The sequence below is a fragment of the Tenrec ecaudatus genome, chromosome 2 (assembly GCF_050624435.1).
Source record: "Tenrec ecaudatus isolate mTenEca1 chromosome 2, mTenEca1.hap1, whole genome shotgun sequence".
NCBI classification, from domain to species: Eukaryota; Metazoa; Chordata; class Mammalia; order Afrosoricida; family Tenrecidae; genus Tenrec; species Tenrec ecaudatus.
In genome coordinates, this window is record NC_134531.1 from 215,939,077 (window position 1) to 215,962,218 (window position 23,142).

The 23,142-nt window shown below is 45.5% G+C and overlaps 1 protein-coding gene and 1 pseudogene across 4 annotated transcripts in view; both read left to right on the forward strand.

The window, feature by feature from the left end:
- The window catches only part of ERG (ETS transcription factor ERG), a 346,902-nt gene that overhangs the window by 57,474 nt on the left and 266,286 nt on the right, over positions 1–23,142 (forward strand). The gene's annotated exons all lie outside the window — the stretch shown is intronic.
- Positions 21,910–22,392, forward strand: LOC142441332 (cytochrome c oxidase assembly factor 6 homolog pseudogene; annotated as a pseudogene).

Sequence of the window (23,142 nt, forward strand, 5' to 3'; positions counted from 1 at the left end):
CGGGAAATGATAATTTTGACTCATAAATTATATGCCAGATCCTGCTCTAGGTGCTCAGGATGTAGCAGTCAGCGAAACAGACAAACATCCTCATCTCAGGATCTCCCCTTCTCCCGGGGAGACAGTGGGAAAAGCAGGAACAAGTCAAGGCCTGATAGTGTAGGCGTAAGTGCCAAGGAGCAAAAGAAAGCTGGGGCGGCAAGTGAAAGTATTGGATTAGGATTTTATAGAGTGACCAGTAGTGGAAAGAGTGACATTTGAGTATAGGCTTCTAGAAGGGGAGAGAGAGCTATTAGCTAAGTTGGGAAAGAACATTCCAGAAAGAGGGAACAGCCAGCATCCCCTGAGTGTGAGGAACAGTACGAGGGCCACTGGCGCTGGATGGGGTGAGGGGGAGGAGCACCGATAGCTCAGAGAATTAGGAAGGAATATTCCGCGCCCTACGTGAGGATGTTGATTGTTAATTTATGTGAGCCGGGAAGTCCAGCACTGGTGGTTCTGACGGGCAGGGATGATGCGATATGATGCGTGTTTTCAGAAGGTCATGCTGTTGCGAAGGGGACAGGACAGTTTTCAGGGGCAAGGATACAGGAGGCTATTGGACTGATCTGTGGGGAACATGGTAGTGCCTTGGACCAGGGTAATTGGTGCGGAGGTAGGACAGTGGGTGTGGGGGCACATTTGAGTCATGTTCTAGATATATTTTGAGGGTAGAGCCAGCAGGCTTTGCTCACAATTTGGATGTGTGGCCCTGGGAGTCTGGTTTGAGCTATTAGAAGAAATTTTAAGTTGGATCCCATCTTTTCCACGACCTATTTGTCACCTTGTCATATTGAGGTGTCTTGCATGTTGCTACAGTGCTAGAAGCTATTCCACTGGTATTTCAAAAAGCCAATAGGGTCACCTATGTTGGGTGGATTTCAGCAGAATTTCTGGACTAAAATAAGAAAGAAAGGCCTGGTATGTACTTGTGAAAAGGAACCAATGAAAACACTGGATCAGAACAGAATAATCCATAATGCAGTACTGAATGATAAGTCTTGAGGTTGGGAAGCATTCCCAATATGCTGTGCCTGCCACAATGGATTCAGACATGCCAACCATCTTGAAGATGGCAGAGGACCGGGCAGTGTTTGTTCTGTTGTGTGTTGGGCCTACAGGGGTCGGAGCTGACTCAAGGGCAGTGACAAGGACATCCCACCTTCCACCTTGCTGGTCTCTGGGTAGCAGGGGTCACGTCTCTCCTCGGAAGTTTTGATGGTGGGAAGTGGTCATGAGAATACGTTCTTCTGGGCTGTCTTAATAATCTGAGTCCCCGTCTCCCCCAACATGCGAACCATTTCCTCCCCCTTTTCAGTCTCACCTCGGGCCTTTTTCCTCCATGTCGTCCTTGGCACTGCCGCACGCTCCGTGTGTAGTGTGTGTCATCCAGGCCCGGCAGAGAGACGCAGAGTGGGTCGGTTTTATGTTGCCGGAGCGATTGCCAAGATGCACACGGAAGCCTGTGTGGTCGCGGGAAGGAGGGTGTCTGTCTATTCCTTGAGGTTTCCTTTCTCACACCGCAGAGCAGGGTGATTGCTTGGAGCAAAAGTTCATTGTCCCGAAGCACCGGGACAATTGCAACCCAATACCCCCGTTTCAGGCTCCACTCTGGGCTTTCATGGAAACTTCCAGGAATCCAGCTCCCGCCCGCCGGCGGTACCCTCCACGCTAATTCTGGTGTCTGGTTTGCTGCAGCGATGAGGGCCGCTCCCTCTGTGGAGCAGGGGGGTCAAGGGAACAGCTCCCAGGTTTCTTGGGCTGTGAACACTGCTCTTTGCACACGAACATGCGTGGCAGTGGACTGACAGTGACAGTGAAGAAGTCAGCACTCCCAGCCCTGGGTCTCCTTGTGGCCTGAGCTAGAGCCTTGCTAGTAAGAATATAGCATTGTTTCCAGGAAATGTTTCAATTCTCCTTTCTCCCGGGGATGCTGGCTGTGTGGGTGGGATTGCTGTGTCTTTGAACGCTGATGGCCTCTGTTGTTGAATCACATGAGCCTGTGGATTTGTACCTCCCCCCTTCACCCTTTCATGCTGGCCTGGGCCCTCCCTCCCTCCAATGGCGTCAGACAAGCAGAAGCCGTGCTAGAAAGGGCTTAGAGAGTTAGAAAGGCATTTCTTTCCTTCAGTTGTGTGTTTGAATGAGACAAAGGTTTCATAATCCATGCAGCTGTTGACTACCTCGAGCAGATGCTGACACTTAGGTAGGTCCCTTGGCGGCACCCATGGTTTCCACTTGATTACTGGCGTAGTGGTGACTTGTTGGGCCGCCAAAGGCAAAGTCGCCAGTTCAAAACCACCAGCAGCCACTCCTCAAGAGAAAGACGAGGCTTTCTATTCCCATAAAGAGTGACAGTCTTGGAAATGCGCAGGGACAGTTCTACCCTGTCCTATAGGGCCACTGTGAGTCAGCATTGACTCATGGCAGTGAGTTCCCCACGCCCCCCCCCCCAAGTAATCTAAAGCAGGGGTGCCAAACTGGCGGCCTTCAGGCTGCATGCGGCCCCTGAGGTAATGTTTTGTGACCCACGATGCTCTGAAATCAAATGTAATGAGGGCATTGTGTGTATACGGTATTGCCTCCATCTCCCCTAAGCGCTATTTCCTTCATAACAAAATTTTTTTATTTTCATGTTATTTCAGAGCATCGTGGGCCACAGAAAATTACCTCGGGGGCCACATGTGGCCCACGGGCCGCTAGTTTGACACCCCTGATGTAAAGGTTGGCAGTTCACACCCTTCTGGTGGCATTGTGGAAGAAAGGCTTATCAATCTGCTTGTGTAACGGTGGCAACCAAGAAAACACTGTGGCACAGTTCCGTTCTCTTAGCACCTGGGGTTGCGATGAGTTGGAATTGATGTTTTGTTTTCCTGCTTTAAACAGCGAGCTTTTTCTTCTGCTTCTTAAGAAAGAGAGACCACTTATACAGATAGTCCATTGTGTCCCTTCCCATCCCATTGTTTTCCTCTCTGCTCAGAACTATCAGAAAGAGCTGAGCATTGCTTCTGCTCATGTGCGTTCTGAGTCACAACGCACACACACCTACACACCTGCAGACTCACTTGCGTTCTAGAAATCTGTTTAGTAAGTGATGTTATTCTCTGCGTAACCCAAATCCATTGCCCTGGAATTGATCCCAATTCATAGTGAACCAATTCATAAAGGACAGACTGGAACTGGCCCTTAAGGTTTAAGAGACTCTAAATCTGTATGGAACCAGGCCGTCTCATCTTTCTCCCAAGGGGTGGCTGGTGGGTTTGAACTACCAACCTTGTGGTTCCAGCTCCATGCCTAACCCATAGCATCACCTGGGCTTCTTACTACACAAGAGACCCTAGACCAAACCCACTGCCACCAAGTCTGTGCCAACTCATAGCCCTTCTGCAGTTCTCATTCTTCACTCAACTGTATGCGCTTGGGGCTTGTTCATGTTGACCTGGTTGCCTTGGAGTCCTAATTTTTCTGTTGTTCAGTTCTAGTTACTTTATAATGCTGTTTGACTCAGAATTGCTCTCATTGTTCCGTTTTAGTCCAAAAAATGTCCCTTTTTTGTTTTGAGAAGACCCCTACCCCATACACTTCTGATTTTATTTCATTGTGTGGAGAGAATGTGTTTTGTGAGTACTTCTCTGTCAAGGGGGGATCTTTCCCTGGGAACTGGCCGCCTAGTTTTTGTAAGTGTCCCCTGGATGGACCTGGAAAGAGCGCATATTTCGTCTAGATGGTGTAGGGTTTTGTTTAATGTCTCTGAGGGCTAGCATGTTATTGTGCATTTCAAATGTGTATGTATGTTGTTCATTAAATGACACCCCCCAACCTTACCCCCGGCGGCACAGTAGGGTCAGTATTGGGCTGCTAAATCCGAGGCAGGTAGTTTCAACTCACCAGATAGATGCTCAGGGGGAGAGAGACGAGGCTGCCTGTTTCCATAAAGACTTAGAGCTTCAGACGCCCCAAGGAGCCAGATCTGCAGTGTCACAGGGGAGCTGTGAGCTGCAATCAACTCAATGGCAAGAGTTTGCTTCAGTGTGTGTGTGTGTGTGTGTGTGTGTGTGTGTGTGTGGTGGGGTGGGTGGGGGGTTGGTGGAGCTGGGATCCACCTTTAAAGTGCCTCTTAGGGCCTGAGAGGCTGGCCATAGGGAGATGGAGGTTGGGATATGTTACATTACCCATATCTCCCTCTCCTGGTCCTTGGGCGCCCCCACCCCCTGCTCCATGTGAGTGGGTGGACTGAGAAAGATGTTCTCTCTCTGACTGGCTCTGTCAGATACAATCTTGCCGATGCCCTCTGGGTAGCATCATGTGTGACTATCAGGGCAAGCTGCACACCTCCCTGGAGGGAGGTCCTTCCAGCTTGCTTCCTTCCTTCAGGCTGCTCTGGGGAGCCCTCACCTAGCACCCAGCTCTTGTTGACTCCCCAGCCCATCTCTGTATCAGTAAAGATAGGGAACACATCTGCTCCCCATTTTTTGACCCCTACATGAACTGGCTAGGGTGACTTCCACCCCTTCTTCCTAAGCCCAGTCCTCCAGTGAGAAGTAGCTCTATTCAGAATGTGAGGTACCAGGCTCCTCCCTGCCCTCAGCTTTGAGTCTTAGCCCCGCATCCTCAGGCAACAAGACTGGCTCCTTAGGGCGTGCTTAGAGAACTAGTCAGCCTAATTTTTGTCTGCTTGATGTAGTGGTTTTGGACAAAGGGATAATCTCTCCCTATTCTAGATTATATCTATTATAGATTTCCCATGTTCTTGTGATTCTGCTAGGTGAGCCTTGGTGGTCTAGTGGTTATGTGTTAGGCTGCAAACCATAAAGTCCACAGTTTGAACCCACCAACTGCTCCTAGAGAGAAAGATGGGACTTTCTACTCCCGTAAAGAGTTAGAGTCTCAGAAACTCAGAGGGGCAGTTCTACTCTGTTGGATAGGCTCAGTGTGAGTCAGAATTAACTCAATGGCAGTGAGTTTTGTGGGTTTATTTATGGTTCTGTTAGTTTTTTGTTTTTGAATATTTTCTTGTGGTTTGGGTAAAAGTTTACAAAGCAAATCCGTTTCCCACTGAACCACTTATACATCTTTCATTTTATGACATTGGTTGTAATCCTCTTGGCCCAGTACCTCCGCCTTGGGTTTTCCTTTGTCTCGGCCCTTCCTCTGGCTTCTGACTTTTGTTTGCGGGCACATGCTGTGCTTTTGGTCTCCTGTGGTTGATGGTTCAGGCGACCACGTTCCTCAGGGGTGTAATTGCTCAGTTTATCAGCCTATCTTTTAGCCGAATGCAGCTCTCTGGAAGTGGGTCCAGTTCTGATTTTGAAAGGTGTCTAAGTCATAGTCTCAAGGTTTCTACCAGTCTTTGTCGGACTCGGAAGTGTGTCTGTTCTTTTATGATTTGAACTTTGTTCTAGTTTTTTCCCCAATTCTGTCCAGAACCTTCTAGCACGATCCGATCAGAGTGGTTTGCGTTGGTAGCTAGGCACCCACTAGTTCTTGCCTCATGTTCGTGGAGGCAGAGGTTCATGTGCTCCCCTAGTCCATTGCCTGTGAATCTTTGATTCCTTCACTTCACTCCAATAGCGAGAGCTTAGGTAACTGCTTGTAAGCTTTGAAGCCCCAGTTACAACTCACTGAGGTAGCGTGTAGAACTTCGTGTTTATGGACTGTGTTGTGCTAATTGACCTAGACATCCCCTGAGTGATTCTGTCAATTTGCAATGTATATATATTTGAGGCTCCGTTGTTTTAAAAATTTTAAATCGTTTTATTAGGGGCTCATACCACTCTTATCACAACCCATACATATATCTTTGTGTCAAGCACATTTGTACATTCATTGCCCTCATCATTCTCAAAAGATTTGCTCTCCACCTAAGCCCCTGGCATCAGCTCTGTTTTGAAATTTTTATCTTATCCTTTTATCACAGAGAATTACCATCTTTCTCTCTAATAATGAATTTTGTCTTAAGGCTCCTTTTCCTCCTGTTATTAACATCGCTTCTCCAGCATTCCTTTGTTAATAGTTGCCTGGTGTGTCTTTCTCTAAGCATTTTTATTCCACTATTTGCTTATTTGGTGTAGTGGTCATGCACTGGGCGGCAATCCATATGGTTAACAGTTTGAAACCACCAGCACCTCCTTGGGAGAAAGACTGGGCTTTCTACTCCCATAAACAGAGTTCACTCTCAGAAAACCACAGGGGTCACGATGCACCAGCATTTGCAGGATGACAGTGAGAGAGATTTATTTATGTTTTAGATAGTATTTCTCATACACAGCACATACCTGCATTTTACAGTTACTCAAAATGAGAACATTTATGTTTGACAAATGATTTTAATCTACATCTGTGTAGACACTTTCCGTTTTCACTTTTTATCAGATTTCTTTATTCTAGCTCCTTTTACATACAGTTTCTGTAATATGTATGTTTTAAGTTTTGTCCTTTTGAGACAAAATTTGCTCCTCCTGAAACTTTGTTTTTCATTCTATCAAAAAAAAGTGTCCGTGTAAGCGATATCTCCATCCTCTTTCTACACGATACAAGCTCTCCAAACTCTGACTCTGAAACCCTGTTCCCATATCTCCTGCTTTTGTTGCCTAGCTGTTTAGCTTCACTTTGGTTTAAAATCCTCCTCATAACCATTGTCTTCATATTTTTAATTGTGCACCAGTATGAATCTAGATTGGTCAACTTGCTTATTACTGTTTTCCTTGGTTGACTTGCATTTTGTATTTTTTTCCTTTTAAGTGTATGGTAGCTTCTCTCTTATTGAATGTATCTTTTAGTACCTTTTCAATTAGGCTATGAGTAATGAAATCTTTCAATATAAATGTCAAATTTTCTTCAATTTACCCCCATTCTTGAATTGTAGGGTTGCCTGGCATAGCATCGGAGGGCACCTGCTACTTTAACACAAGACTTTGAAGATACAATTTTACTCTCTTCTTCCATCTGCTCTTGCTAATTAGAAACCTCTTATCCATCCATCTTTTCCTTTGTACATAATCTCTTTTCTGTTTACGGTCACTTTTCATAACGTCTCCTTGTTTTTTATGCTTCATCAGGAAATGAGTAAATGTGGATTCAACTTTATTTAGATGGCTCAGCACTCATTTTGTCCACCCCTCCACTGAATTCTCACTTCTTTCCTTAATCCTGATTAGTATTTATTTTGAAGATTTTTAAAAATATACACTTGGAAAAAAAATATACACTTGGACTGTTCATTGTTTTTGAAAATCTAGTAGACTTCGCATCATCTCTTTAGCCTCCGTACATGTTGCCCTCCTCGTTTCTACGGACTTTTGGAAACGCCCTCGTGTGTATTTACTTGAATTTTCTTTTAACATGAGGACAGCACTACTGCAGCATGAAAAAGAAGTGGAAAGAAAGTGACCGTTACTCCAAATTATATTACCCCTAAGCATTTTTCATCTTGCATGACATTTGTGTATTCTCTGTCCTTTAAAAAATCATACCTTGTCTGACATTTTCCCTAATTTTGGGGGTAAATTTCCATGTAGCTGATCAGATCTGCATTATTTTATGGAAATGTTAAAGTGGAGAGTTGCGGTGAAAACATTGGCCTTATCCAATGACAAAAGGAGGGAGGCAGGACAGCCACTCTTCTGCTACACAAGGAAGAAAGAAAAAAAACTCCCGCAAGACCTGGTTTCTAATTTCCTCGGTGTTTCAGCAAATAAGAACATTTTAGTACCAAAAAAACAATGTCACAAGAAAGGCAAGCACCTTCAATAACTGTCATTTAACTTTATGAATAAAATGACTGTTTGCTTGGACAATTGAACGGCTCTTCAGAATCCCAGGAACTGCGCCAGGGAATCCCTGGATTGGGTGATGCTAAAGGAACCGACTGATGACTGCTTGCAAACTGGTCCCTGGGTGGTGCCAGGGGTTCAGGTGCTTGGGGACAGGCTGGAGCCCCGAGTCCACCCAGAGGAAGAGAGGCGATGATCTAATGAGAATAAACTGCTCAAACCCTTACAGGTGCTACTCAGAATTGACTCCAGCCACTGGATCAGTTTACTTTGTGAAAATGAAAAATAAAGCTGAGTATTTCAAGTGACCAACCCCAAATCCACGTTTACCCAAACAAGAATCCAAAAGATAGTTCCAACAGTCATCTGACTCTTTGAATAGGATTTTATTTGAAAGAACTGAAAAAAAAAATGCTCAAGTGAAGCTCTTTGTTGGGGATCTTGATATTGTTTGCCATAGACTATTTTGTGGTGGTGGTTGTTGAAATTGGATTTGATCCCAGCGTGAGACATATTTTGAATTTCTTTGTATGGCAGAGGTGTCCTCTCAGAATATAAGAAATAAATACCTAATTTTGAAATGGGTGCAATTTGACTCATTGAATACTTACAATATTGATCTGCTGGTGCTGTTGGTTATCAGTGGGCTGCTGACCACAAGGTTGATGGTTTGAATTCACCAGCCACTCTGTGGGAGAAAAATGAGGCCATCTACTCTTCATACAAAGTTAAACATTGAATAAAGAAGACTGAAGAAGAATTGGTGAGTTTAGATTGCTGTGCTGGTGAAGAATGTTGAAAGTACCATGGACTTCCAAAAACCCCCAGACAGATTGGTCTTGGAAGAAGTACATCCATAATGCTCCGTTGAGGCAAGGATGGCGAGATTTCCATCTCATGAGCTGTGAACATGTCAGAGGAGACCAGTCCTTGCAGATGGACATCATGCTTGATAAAGTGGAGGGGCTGCTGAAAGAGGAACTTCCCATGATGATGCCACAGGGCTGGGCATTGTTTCATTCTGTGTGCTTTGGGTTGCTATGGGCCAGATAACACCTAACAACAACTACACCCGCAAAGAAAATCCAGGCAAATCCTTCTGGGGCAAGGACAATGTACTAAGCCAATGTCGATACAACTCAGGACCCTATAATTGTAAGGTCATTGTGGTTAGCTCATGTCTAGTTGGCCACCCACTCATGGCAAAACTCGCACAATGGAATAGAAATGTTGCCCAGTTCTGTGCTGGCCCATGTTAGGCTGCAGATCAGATCATTGTGATTCGTACTGTTAGCACTGGATGATTTTTGAGTATAGATGCCCTGGCCTCAGTCCTGGTGCTTCTTATGCTGGGAGCGCCAGCAAAGCCTGAGTGGCATCATAGCAGCCCGTGGGTCTCCACTGACAGATGGTGGTGGCTGCACAGGAGGTGAATTGGCCAGGAATCGAACTCAGGCAAGAATTCCACCAAGAAACTACAAGTACCTCATCTTGTAATAGAGACACTCAATGGGAAAAATAATTATGCGTTGTCTGAATGTCTGAATAGATACACAATCTATTTTGCATTTTAATTCTGAAAGCTATCAAGAGAAGATAAAAGTAGGTATTAGAATCACAGTGAAGAGTTTCTCCCATTATAAGAAGAACTTCCCCCCGTCGACTCGTTTTTTGGACTGCCTTCATTTCTCATTGCTGACGTGCACCTAGAATGTTTTATTCTGATCACTGACCCAGTATTTCTCTAACTCCAGCATTTTTACTTGATTTAAGTAAAAGGGATAACGGTTTCTTTTATTCCAAGGTAGTAATTGCAACTTTTTCCTTGGGTCGTAATTGCAAAAATAAGTTTGTTGGCATTTAAAAAAAATTAAAATGACCTGAACTGAAGGCTTAAAAACACTTTTTTTTTGAAATAGGAAGTTATTCTATGAAGAACTTTATCTTTCTGATAATTCTGTGATATACTTCTATTGTCTTTCTGAGTGCTTTGCACCCTGTAACTGGTATTTGTCATAAACCTCCTACTTCTTTACCCCTCCTCATTACCCCACCCCCTGCCAGGCCCCGAGGCAATTATTAATCCAGTTACTGTCTCTATAGATCTCTCTATCCTGCACTTCATATACAGAAAAACACACAAAACACAAACAGGAAGCAAACGAGCAAACCAACCAACCAAAAAAACCAACCACAATGACTAGATAAAATAGAAAACCTCATTCAAAAAGTAAACAGAAAAATATTAAAAACTGAGACTTTAAAATGGGTCAAGAGGGAGATCAAGTGCATGATAAGATGATGAGACATTACATTTTAACCTAACTACAGTATGTACACGAATATAAGCCGACCCGAGTATAAGCTGAGGCACCTAATTATTACCTGGGAAACCAGAAAAACTGACTGACTCGAGTATAAGCCTAGGGTGGAAAATGCAGAAGCTATTGGTGAGTTTCAATAACCAAACCAAATGAAAATAAAATTACTAAAAATTGAGACATCAGTGGGGTAATGTATTTAAATATTTATTTAAAATAAAAAACATAAATAAAAGGACAACAAGTCATTTAACATTAGTAAACTAGCACAGTAAGTAGAAAATAGGTTCAACAAGAACAATAAGGTATCAACAATGATACCTTAAGAGTACTATTCCCTGAGCTCAATCAGCAACCAAACTAAAATGGAAAGAGTTAAAATCCTTCGACTGGATTCCTCCTCATCATCATCCATATCCCAGTGCAGCGCTTCAGCTGGTGTGAGGTCATCATAGACGCTGTCCTCACTGAGATCGCCGTCATCACCATCACTGCTGTCATTTTCATACAAAGCGCAGTCTTCACTGCCATCCACAGCATTACTAAGACTACATTTCTGGAAGGCACGTCGCACCATGTCTTCTGGAATGTCTTCCCAAGCATCTCGAACCCACTTTTCTCTTAACTCTATGTCAGGCTTCATGAGATTTCCTCCTTTTGTTAGTCAGGCTTAACCAGATGACATCCATTCATGCCACATCCTTCGCACACGGTCTTTAAAAGGCTTATTCAAAGATACACGTCATAGGATGGCTCTGATTGGTTAGATGTGAGTAAACAAACATTCAAAGCCCTGCAGTGTCAGCGGGGCTTTGAGAGAACAGTAGAGAAACGACAATCACCCACGAGATATGGGGGGGGGGCAGCAGGATGTTATATCTCGCTGGGGTACCACTGACCCGAGTATAAGCCGAACCCCAGTTTTTCAGCACATTTTTTGTGCTGAAAACTCAGCTTATACATGAGTATATAAGGTATATCTGCCATAATGGACTTTACAAAACTATAATCTTTGCTGTTTTCCTTTCTTCTTCTTTTAAAAATAGCTTTATTGACATATACTTCGCACATTATGCACTGTAATCATTCAGTCACGTTAAGAAGAGTCGTGCAGTCGTCACCGTGATCACTTGCAGACCGACTATTTTCTTCTCTTGTTGTTAGGGCCCCACTTCCTTCCAAACGTCCCCTGCCAGGCCCCTGAGCAAGACAAATTCTCATGGCTTCCACCTTCTCTCCATTCATCCAGATGTTACCAGTTGTGTCCGGTTGTGAGGAGTTTGGTCTTTACATTGAGTTCTAATCCACACGGAGGGCTCCAGTCCTTGATCTTCATCAGCAAGTGCTTCAAGGCCTCCTCCCTTTCAGCCAGCAAGGTTGGGTCATCTGCATATGACTGGTTGTTAATAAGCCTTCCTCCAGTCTCGATGCTGCATCCTTCTTCATATAAACCAGCTTCTCTGACGGTTTACTCATGATTTTCTGAAACCATTTGCAGGTCGATTCTGAGTCCAATTGCTGATCTTTAAACAGGAATTCCTGCCTGCGGAGTGGCGGGTGGGGGTGTTGGCAGGGGTGGGCGGTGCTTTTGCTGACCTGCAGCTTTCCTTCCGGTTATGGATCCCGTGATTCTCGAAATCCTATGACATCCATGCAGTCCGCCCACCAAGCAAACCTGGTGAGTCCTCGGCCCAGTGGTGGAGGGGATCGGACCAGCTGGCATTTGTTTACCTGTGAACCAAATTGAGGGTAACCAGAGAGGAAGAAAAACTATTGATCACCACTAAGGGACTCTGAGAGCCAAAACTTCCGGGCGGGACTGACATCCAGGTAGTTTGGAATCCCAGGCATGCTTGTCATTTTCAAGCAGCTGTCTGTTAGGGTTAGGAAGCTGCCTTATGGTTAAGCCCTGGCTGCTAATGGGAAGGTTAGGGATGCAAACCAGCTCCAAGTAAGAACAAGGCATGGCGAAGTCCAGCCTAGGAAACCCGCTGGGGCGGGCAGTGGGCAGTTCTGTTCAGAATCACCTTGGTACCCAACAACCGTAAGAACACCACCAGAGTATGGAAATGGATGGCTCTGCCTATCATGGTCCTTTTCCTGTCTCTTGCCTTCTACCCTGTGAAGGAACACGGGAGCCCCATTGTGACCTTTAAATGCATATATAGGGGCATATTTTTCCTGTCCACTAGCCTCAACGTGTCTACGTCTGATTTGGAGTAAGGCTGTCTTGTTTCCGAGCTTTGCCTCCACCCAGGTGTTTGCCTTCAGTATTTCCGCCAGCCCCAGGGAGCCAAAGCTTTTGGCTGGTTTGGACCCAGACTTTATCATGACCCCAGACTACTCTGCAGTTTGGTATTTGCCTGTCTTGCTCTTCTTATTCTTGGACCTCTTTCTGTCATTGTCTCCTCTGCTCATTGATTTGACCTCTGTTTTCCTCAGCTCTAAGGAGCCCTGGTCACAGAGCTGGGCTGCTAAATGCAAGGTCTGCAGTTCAAACCCTCCAGCCACTCCAAGGGAGGAAGATGAGGCTTTCTACTCCTAGAAGGAGTTGCAGTCTCAGAAACGATTTTGCACTATAGGGTCGCTGTGAATGGAAGTTGCCTCAATGGCAGTGAGTTTGGTTTTTGGTTTTCTCTGCCCTTACAGAAGCCAGTTGTTGCTAACTCTTGGTCTGACTGGTCTTTGGCACCTACTTACTTCCGACTGGCTTTGTTCCAGGTTTTCTGATCATGCTGCCCACCCTGCGGATAAGAATCCTGCTTCTGGTCTTTCTTTTTGTATAATGTACTGGACTATAGGGTGCAGGGCAGGGTGCAGCTTTGTTTTTCCCCAAATGCTCTGCCCAAGTCCTGCATTCCTTTCCCATCCCTGCCTGAAGTCTCTGTTGGATCCCAGCATCCCCTATCACTTCCAGATATAGGTATCCCTGGCTTTTTGGAAGTTTGAAGGCAAGACCTATATTAGCACCTGGTTTTGTTAACCGAAGGGAATCGAAGAGGATTTACATTTTAAAGTGAAAGGTGAAAGGCTAAACTAGAGTTCAGTGTTTGCGTTGAAGGAAGCCTTTAACGGGACAGGGTGTACCCCCAGTAGCAAGAGGAGCACCCCAAGCCCCTCTTCCAGGATTGTGCTCCAGAACACACAGGCTGTGCCTCTACCACGTTGTTCCTGCTGTTACTATACGAGTGTGCTTTTACTTGCTTGTGTTACTTGGCGTGACTTGCGTGGGTTACCTGGTGTGACTTGGTAGGTTATTTGGGGGGAGGTCTGGAAGTGCTAATATAGTTTTAAAAAGACAAGCGAATAGTAATTTGTTTTGCATTTTATGGCAGGTCAGCTTCTGAAAGTTTTCACAGGAACGCCCTGCTCTCAGGGGAAACCTATACTAATTAGCAGTCCACAACTGTTCATACAGACATCAACTGTGTAAAGCACATTTGCATATTCGTTACCCTCATCATTCTGAAAACATTCACTCGCCACTCAAGCCCCTGACATCAGCTTCTCATTTCCCTGTAATTTTTTTTTTAATTTCAAGATACGTGATTTTGGAAACAGGTCACAGCACTAAGCTTTTGGCCATTCTTCCACTGAGCAAGCCACAGATGCGTGCTTAGCAGCTGGGTGTATTTGTTAGTAGCATATTTGAAGAGACTAGAAATGTGTGTAAAACGGTATTCAAAAGTTTCCATTGGAACACAGATAGAAGTGATCCCATCTCTTAGTCTTCCTTATTGCATCTGTGCCAACCCCACTCTAAGACATCCCCAAACTAGTAGTGATTAAGTTAAAACTCATTGCCAGCAAGTTGGCGCCAACTCATGGCGAACCTTGGGGACAAGATTGAACTGCCCCTAAGAGTTTGTGAGTCTATAACTGTTGATGATAGTCAAATGCCCCGCCTTTTCCCTGAGAGCTTGTTGGTGGTTTCCAACTGCTGACCTGGAGGTTAGCTGCCCAAAGCATCATCACTATTCCACCAGGGCTCCCGGTAAGTTAAATCATCTCCTCTAAATCCTTTTTTAGTTCAACCAATCTTGCAGTTCACTTGAAAGGTTCACGTCCCTCACTCACTGCCATTGAGTTGGTCCTGACTGATAGCGATCCTATAGCGGAATAGAACTGGTCCTGTGAGGTTCTGCGTCTGTAACTCTTCACGGGAGTAGAAAGCTTCATGTTTATCCACAGAGTAGCTGATGGCTTCAAATTGCTGACCTTGTCGTTAGCAGCCGGACACATACCGCACTGTGCACCCAGGGCGCCTCTAAAAATACTTGTCTAGCTTTTCATCCTAGCCGAAGCACAGCTATTGGATGGGGCTTCATTCCACGTTCCCAAGTATAAGACACGGGCAGGATGCTGAGGTCTCACTCCTCGACTTCACACAGGATCCTCCCACTGACCTTCCTGGGCCTCCAGGCACCCTTTCAGAGAAATTCTTCTCGGAGCCAGGTACCAGTCCTGATGCACAGGTAACTCAAAATGTTGGGTGACGTTCTCTCTGAGGTTCCGTTGAAACGTTCCTCGCTCGCCTTGAGGTTGGGGTATGCGGATTATCTTGTACTCACTAATGATCTCTAAGTTTTCTTTGTCCGTGTGTGACTTTTACTCTGCAGTTCTGGTGGTTTCATCAGCGCATGCCAGGTGTACCCAGTTGAGGGACACTTCCCAGATGTCTCAGGCATGGAAGATGTCTGTATCCCCTTAGACATGTAGCTGGAGGGTGCTTTCAGCTGCCCCAGCTAGGAAGAAGGCCCTGCCCATGGCCATGTCTCCTTCCTGGGACAGGCCACAGCCATTGACACATCAGTGTTCATGCATAAAGGCCTTGCCACTTTGGCACCTGACTCCCCGCTCTGAAGGTGTGCAGCCCGTGGAATCCTGTGACGTCACTACTAGCGTAGCATCACAGTCAGCTGTCCCCACTGACTGGCCCTGTCTCCTTCCCCCGATTCCACAGGTGTGAACCCCAAGAGAGTGACATCCTAACAAACACCCCACTTACCCATCTCCCAGAAGGTTGGCAGTTCACGTCTGCCGAGAGGTAGTCAGGGGAGTTGGGGCCTGTGACGTGTTTCTGAAAGATCCCCAAAGGAAAACAAAGCAAAGCAGCCAAACTCACAGCTGCTGGGCTGATTCCGAATCATAGCGACCCCACAGGACAGAGAAGAACTGCCCCACAGGGTGTCCAAGGCTGTCCATCTGAAGGACGCAGACTGCCACATCTCTCTCCCCCTGCAGTTGGAGCCACCAACCGCCACCCCAAAACCGAATGCAGCTCAGTTCTACTCTGACATGCGCGAGGTCATCCTGAGTCAGAATTAGTGGCCACTGGTTTCTCGTTTATGGTTTCATTTATGTTCCTCTCAGGTGGGGCTCCCTTGGGAACCACCGTGAAACACCCATGGGCAAAGCCAGAGCTCTGTGGGCACTTAAATCATGTGTCCTGGAGCAGGTCACCTTCAAATGACCTCTGATTGTGCGAACTGCAGCATCAGCAGATGAAGTGAGACTTCCTATGAAAGGGAACTGCATCCAGCCCAGGCTGGAATAAACAACATTCTCGAGACTTCTCAAGAAGGCCATGTTGGCTGGGTGGTTCGGAAGTAAATAAGACCCCATTGCTAGAACTCAGCATTTTAGAAACTTCCAGTAAACAAAAGGATTTCTGGGGAAACTGGCAGGCAATTAAGCCGTGATTCACTTCCATGCATCTATGGTGCAGACGTTAGTCTTTCTGACCGATGCCATCGTTCTTGGTTCCCTGAGTCAAGCCATTCTGCATCTCATGGGCTTGAACTGAACAAGCATGGTTGGGTCTCCACGGAAGACCCCATGGTGGAAATGGTGCACAGATTGACACCTCTGCTATCACACCAGAGTGTTGCTTTGCACTTGGGAAGCGGCAAAGGTTCACAGGAGTCGGTGGGGTTGTGGCGGAGCCCTTGCTCACCCACCAGCAGACCCAGGGCCTTTGGAAGTCTCAGTCTGGTTAATGGGAACTGTCGATAGGAAGAGTCTCCTCTCGGGTTGTCAGTGAGTGAGTTAATGATCCTGATGATTTTTGCAGCAAGAGGCTTTGTAATTTGTGGTGACAAATGAGGTCATTAGCAATGCCCAAGAGAAATAGCAGCTGCCTTCCTGAGTTAACTGGACTCATGGCATATTTGCCTTTTTAGCCAAAGATGGTTGTGAGCTGCTGTCTACTTGGTCTGTGACTCATGACAGCCCCACGCACCACAGATGGAAACACTGCCTGGTCCTGCATCATCCCCACCCGTGGTTGGTGGCAGATCAGACAAGTGCGATACATAGGATTTCCACTGTCTGGTGTTTGGCAGATAACCAGTCTTTTCTTCCTAGTCAGTCTTAGTTTGGAAGATCTGCTGAAACACATTCAGCCGCATGGCAACAGGCAAGCTTTCACCGGCTGATGGGTGACGGTGCTGAGTGTGAAGTTGGGAAATGAACCCTAGTCTTCTTCCTGTTCTTGTTGGGTGCCGACTCCTAGTGGTCCTACTAGTGGTCCTATGTGCGGCCGAATGAAACACCCCCTCATCCCAATAGTCTTGTGACAACCTCTCCATTGTTCTTAAAGTTTGATGGAGTCCATGGTTGGACTTGGTGGGTCTTAGTGGAAATGAGAATTGTTCCATTGAACCCCTGATGCTACTACACAGAGTGAGATGGGCTCCCAAACTCCCAGCTCACTGCCCGCGCTTCCCTGCCGTCTCATGGCAAGCCCCGCTCCTAGAAGAACAGGGACCTCGCCTTCTTTCCGAGAGAACCACGTAGGGAAGGTGTGGCCTGGTGACTGCAAACCTTGGGTAGATTTCAGAGGGTTCGACTAGCAAGGGAAAGTTTTGGTTCCTTACTAAAACTTTTCTCTACAAGAGAGAAAATCAGGAATACATCTTGTTCGTGAGCTTGTGAATGCTGCAGACGGACGGAAGACCCAATGTCATGTCGAGGATAAGAGGAGGCCTGAGTGACTAGAAGCAAGCTGGCCCCACAGCCAGGTGTGGTGGAGGCCACTGGGGGTCAGGCTCGCCATTTCAGGAAGGCTTCCCACTCCGGGCTGTGTCTCCTCGGCCCCTTTGCTGAGCTGCTCGTGGACAAGCTCCCTAGGAGCTGCTCTCATTAGGAATTGGGCTGCTAACCTCATGGTCGGCAGTTCAAAACCGCCAGCCACTCCTGGGGATAAATGACAAAGAAAAAGTCACCCCGACCCCTGTAAAGAACTAGTCTCCGAAACCCACAGGGGCCGATCTGCCGTGCCCTACAGGGTGGCTCTGGGTCCGAATCAACTCACTGGCAGCGAGTTCGGCTTCGGTTTGACACTGACTCTAGGAAGCAGGTAAGCATTTAAGATGGCTAGTTGCATGGTCGAGCTTTCATCCCCACCAGCTGCTCTGGAGGAAGAAAGATGAGGCTGTCTGGTGCAGTAAAGATGTACAGCTTCAGAAACCCTCTATTTGGCCAGTATGAGTCAGAATCCACTCATTGGCGGTGGGGCTTCTTTCTCTCTTTCTCTCTCTCACAGCTCTTATCTTACACACACACAGCCCTGCCCGGCACACGTTTCTCCTGCTCCTCTGTGTGGAAGACCTTCTCAGAACCCACGGTCCACCAGTTGTCTGTTCCGCGCAGCTCCAACAGAAGTCAGCGCTTTAGATCCTGACGCGACAAAGTTCGAAGCTTCCCCTCACCCTGAGCCGTCTCACAGGGCGGGGAGCCTGACGAGGCAGTTCCTCGGGCTTGGGACTGAAAGAGAACTCTCCCTATGGTCTTGGCTTCCCATAACCAGGTGGCTTTCCACAGCAGGGGCCCACTAGCATAGTCATGGAGGCTTTCAGTCAAAAATCATCCCAGTGTTCCAGATTGCTTCCTCTCAGAGCCTCTCAGGGAGACTGTTCCATGCTTCCCCCCTGGCTTCAAGCCACTGCTGACAGTTCTTGATGCTCCTTGGTGTGTTGCTGCACATTTCAGTCTGCGCCTCTGTCTTACCCTGCTCCCCGTGTGCGCTCTCCTGCTCTGCCTCCTACAGGGACACCTCTTTCAGAATTTGGGGCCCACTCTAACCCAGGATGATATCATCGTCAGCTCTTTACCATGAAGACATCATAAAGACCCTACTTTTACACAAGGCCACGTTCCGCGGCTCTGGGTGGATGCGTCTTTTGGGGAACTGCCACACAGCCTACAACACAGCTGCTTCAAAGCTCCGCCCTGTCCCTGTTTTCCATTATCCCGTCCCCTGCTGTTCCTCTTTGGCCACCAGGTACTGGCATTTCTTCTCCTTGGCATTCTCTTGTTCCCCGCGAATCAGCCTTGGAGCCAGTCTCCTTGCCTGCAGTTATTCTCTCTCTCTGCTGAACGAATCCTCCCCCAGGTCTCTCTGGTTTCCCACATGCGCTCAGATACTTCAGGCACTATTTTCAGCATGAAGTTCAAACCTGCTAGCCTATACTTTTATGCTCTCCCCAGGGCAGTGGTTCTCAACCTTTCTAATGCCACGATCCTTTCATACAATTCGTCATGTTGTGGTGACCTCCCAACCATAACATTATTTTTGTTGTTACTTCATCACTATTATTGCTACTGTTATGAATTGGGTGACCCCTGTGAAAGGGTCGTTCAACCCCCAAAGGGGTCGCAACCCACAGGTTGAGAACTGCTCTAGGGTTATGGTCCAGCCTTTGGGGATCCATATAAGCCTTCTTAAATCCAGTCAAGGTTCCCATGGTGTCCTGCTTGATAGCAGATGCTCCAAGGCTCTGCTTCAGCTGTGGCTAGAACAGCTGCCTCTGAGACTTGTTCAGCTAACCTCCGCACCCTCTGTTCGAGGCAATGGTCCCAAGCCCCTCATCTTCCTCCTGCTTTGTCAAAGGCTTCCTCACCCACCGCAAGAAATTACAAAGATCATCAAAACTGCATCCAGTTTCCTTCTGTTTGCAGTGTCTCCTGCCACAACATCCCACTTTATATTGCTTCTGCTTTGCATACATTATTCTTCCTGTTTAGATTACCCTCCTTCCTGATGCCTACATAAATTCTTATTTTTTATTTTGTGATCCACTTGAAATGTTCTGAGTCCCAGGTGGTATGTACTACTAACTTAAAAGTTAAGGATGTGAGTCTACCTAGAAGTGCCACAGAAGAAAGGCCTGGGGACCTTCTTCCAGGAAAATCAGCCATTGGAAACCCTACGGAGCACAGTGCTGTGTTGCCCCAAGGGGGGCTTCCATGAGTCAGACTGACTGGATGGCAATGGGTTTAGTTAGAGTGCTGCCACCTGAGACTGAAGGCCCTTTTCTGCTCTCCTGAGTTATTATAGTGCCTGGCATCTGAGCTGCTGTATTTCTCATGGAACAAAGACTGGTACGAATGGTATCTTTTTGTTTACTAGGTATCTTTTTGTTTCATTAAAGAATCTCAAATGATTTTTTAAAAAGCAACAAAGTCTTGGTGGCATAAATTACACATTGGAATACTGGCTAGTCACTAGGTTGGCAGTTCAAAACCGCCAGCTGCACTGAGGGAGAAAGGTGAGGCTAAAGCAAATGGAAGAAAAAAATATTATCATGAAATATGCAAATACCTAGAGCCCGAACACCAAAAAGGAAGACTTATTCAGCATATCTTAAACTGAAAGAACTCAAGAAAAATTTCAAGACTTGAATGGCAATATTGAACAATTCTATGGGCAACCTTTTTTTGTGTGTGTCTTTCTCTTATAAAACTCTCCTTATCCCAACTCTAAAAAAATATTCATATATTACATATAAAAGAGTTCAAAGGGCTAAGGCAACTAGCCCCAAGTGAGCAAGCTTCCTCCCACAGGGGCCAAGGGCTGGATGCTGGGTCTTCACTCAGAGCCTGGTAGTAAAAGCTGATGCAGAAGAAGGCGGCTCCTGCAGTGAGTAGTAACCCAGCCCAGAGGGGTTTTCTGCAATGGGGCACAGCTAACAGGGCCAGGCGGTGTCAGAAGTAGTTGCTGGCCTTTTCAAAGAGCTCCTTTCCATAGGGACCCTGGAACTGGGCCCCATTGCACCCCATAGGAGGCCATACTTATGCCCTGGCTCTGGACACAGTGCCCAGATGCCTAAAAGTGTCCTGAAATACAGCCATGACTGTAAATCTACGAGCAAACTATTGAGCAGTGCCAGAAACATCAGAAGGAAATGGAAAGAATACACAGACACCTCGCACCCAAAAGAACTAGGCGACATTCAACCATTGCAAGAGGTAGCACATACTCAAGAACCAATGGCGCTGAAGGAAGAAGCGGAAGCGGCCCTGAAAGCATTAACCACAAACCAGGTTCCAGGAATTGATGAAATACTAACTGAAATGTTTCAGTAGGCTGACGAAGCACTGGAAATAGTCCTCCATGTCAGGAAATTTGGAAGACAGCTATTCGGTCAATTGATTGGATGAGATCCATATTTGTACCTAGAGTTAGAGTTAGAAAGATGTGTACTTGACCAACAAAGATCTATTTTATTGACTTTGCTAAGGCAGTCAAGTGTGTGTATTATAACAAACTGTGGATAACCTTGAGAAGAATGCAAATTCCAGAATTGTAGAACTTGTACAAGAGGCCGCTGTAGGACCAGAAGAAAATGCTGCAAGGGTTAAAATCAGGTAAGGTGTGCGTTAGGGTTACATTCTCTCACCATACTTACTCAGTCTGTATGCTGACCAAATAATGAGAAACGCTGGATTATATGAAGAAGCATATAGTATCAGGATTGGAGGAAGGCTTATTAACAACCTGTGATATGCAGGTAATACAACCTTGCTTGCTGAAGGTGAGGAGGACTTGGAGCACTTGCTGATGAAGATCAAGGATTATAACCTTCAGCATGGATTACAACTCTATGTAAAGAAGACCAAAATATTCACAACTGGACCAATAAGTAGCATAATGATAAATGGAGAAAAGATTGATGTTATTAAAGATTTTGTCTTGCTTTGATCTGCAATCAGTGCCCAAGAGATCAATGATGAGTTGTAGCAGAGGCTCCTTTAGACTATTGAAAAGCATGGATTTTTTCTTTGAGCACCAAGGTCCTCTTGGTCTTATTTTCATTCATTTCATTCACATGTGAAAGTTGGGAATCAAATAAAGAGATCAAAGAAGCAATGCATTTGAATTATGGTTCTGATGAAGAATACTGAAAGTAACATGGACTGCCAAAAGAACAAACAAAATCTGCTACGGAAGAAGTACAGCCAGAATGCTCCTAGAGGCGATACTTTGTCTCATGTACATTAGACATGTTGTCAGCTGAGACCAATCCCTGGAGAAGGACATCGTGCTTGGTAAAGTAGAGAGACAGCAAAAAAGAAGACCATCAGTAGGATGCCTTGATACAATGGCTCAAGCATCAGAACAATTGTGCGGATGGTGCAGGACTGGGCAGAGTTTCATTTTGTTGTGTATACTGTTGCTATGAGTTGGAACCAACCCAACAGTGCCTGTGTTAGGCTGGGGTGATTAGAGAAACAAGTCCATATATGTTTAAGAAAGAGCTTTATATCAAGAAGTAATTATACAATAAGAAAGTATCCAAGCCCCGCCCAACTGAAATCCAATACTAGTCAATAAATCCCTCTTCAGACTCATGTAGCCACATGCAATTCTGCAGAATTCAGGAAGATCACGTACTGGTGGGTGCAGAGTGATATGAATTCAAGGTTGGGAAACCTGGTAGGACATTGGCAGCTCTCAAGGTCAGTGTCAGTGTCCTAGAAAGTAGGAAGTTAGAGGTTGCCCAGCCAGCCGCGGAGCGGTCGCTTGATCCCACTGGGAATGGCAGCCCTGTCTATGAAAGAAAGGCAGGCTTGCTGGGGAGCCCGAGATGAGTACTGGAAGTGTTTAGATGAGAGCACGGAGGATGCGTCTCAGTGTAAGAAGTTAAGAAGCTCATTTGAATCGAATTGCCCCCAGCATTGGATAAAATATTTTGATAAAAGAAGAGACTACTTAAAATTCAAAGAAAAATTTGAAGCAGGACAATTCCAGTCTTCAAAAACAACCACAAATTCCTAGACTGTACCTGAACTTTTCACAAAACTTGACTGTACGTACAAAGCTCTGTTAACCTTAAGGACAATAGTAATTACAGTGCTATTTGAATTAAGGTAAATATCAATACTTGTTCTCTATAAGGGACTCTTAATAACTAAAGTGATCAAATAACAGGATTCATTCAGACTATGAATAATTGAAATAAATGGTGTAAAATTTATTGTGTTTAAAAAGCCTATATTTTAAGAAAAATAAAAACACAATACTTATTTTATTATTGGGAGATGCGCAGTAGGTAGATAGATAATAGATAAATGCTTAAAAATAACCCAAAAACCAAAAGCAAAAAAAAAAAAAGTAGGAAGTTGAAGGGGCAGAGAGAAAGAGGGTTCCCAGGGTCCCTGCTTATAAGAGGGTAACACCCTCAAGAAGACATCATCAGAGTGTGATCTGATTGACCGGTTGGGTTCCACCCCTTACACTTTCATACATCTTTAAATTGACATAAAATCATCTAACTACTACAGTACTTAACAACAACTTTATTAATAGTACTTTTTGTCTAGGGTTATTAATTTTTGAACATGAAACATCTTTGCAAAAATGGCTGTGAGTTTATTTATCTTTAGGATTTGACCTTTTGATTTTATCAGAACAAATGTCATTTTGTTGGCCAAATATTGTTTCTCAAACACACCTCCAGATTCTCTTCTCAAGGATACATTTTGTTTGATGAATTCTTTAAGAATTATGATATGTTTTAAAATCATTGACTTGTTTTCCTATTGTCTACTGTTATGTTTTTGCAATAATTGCAAAAGGATTTAACTGCCTGTCCATCATTTCAGGAGGTAGCATGTGAACAAGAACTAATAGTGCTGAAGGAAGAGGTTTAAACTGCACTGAATGCATTGTTAGCCAATTCAAAACCAACCCAAAAGGGCTCTTGAAATGATGGAATATCCACTGA